Genomic DNA, 538 nt, shown 5'->3' with positions numbered 1-538 from the left:
GGAATGAGGTATGGGCAAGGCCGTCTGTACGAAGAGCACATAAAAGAATTAAAAACAGTCCATCATTAGGAAAAAAAACGTTCACCTTGTAATGTCATTGATATATTCCCTTTTGCAAGACAAAACAAAGGGGAAAGATAACGCACGAGGGACGATTATAAGTCGTGATTGTCGAAGATAAAGAGTCTTACTTGGGGACAAAGGCTGGGATATAAGTTTACACGAATAAGGCAGACATACAATACTCAAATCTTATCGATTTCTTACTTCAAAACTGAAATAAGAAATGATCAAAATCAGTTAAATGAAAAATATAGAAGGAAAAGACGAGAGATTACAAGCTGATATTCACCAACTTGACCACAAACACGAGGAGGGCATTCACGTAAACAAACAAATCCATTCAGAGTATCGGAAGACCCCAGTCAAGGGAGGACTTAGATAAACTGAAAGAAGACAAAGCTTACGACACCGAAAAAAAGAAGAAAACGTTTTCTTTGTTCTGAATCACGTCTTGAGAACGATAAAACAAATGCTC

Source organism: Penaeus vannamei, chromosome 36, assembly GCF_042767895.1.
Source record: "Penaeus vannamei isolate JL-2024 chromosome 36, ASM4276789v1, whole genome shotgun sequence".
Lineage (NCBI taxonomy): Eukaryota > Metazoa > Arthropoda > Malacostraca > Decapoda > Penaeidae > Penaeus > Penaeus vannamei.
Note: the sequence above shows the minus strand (reverse complement) of the source record.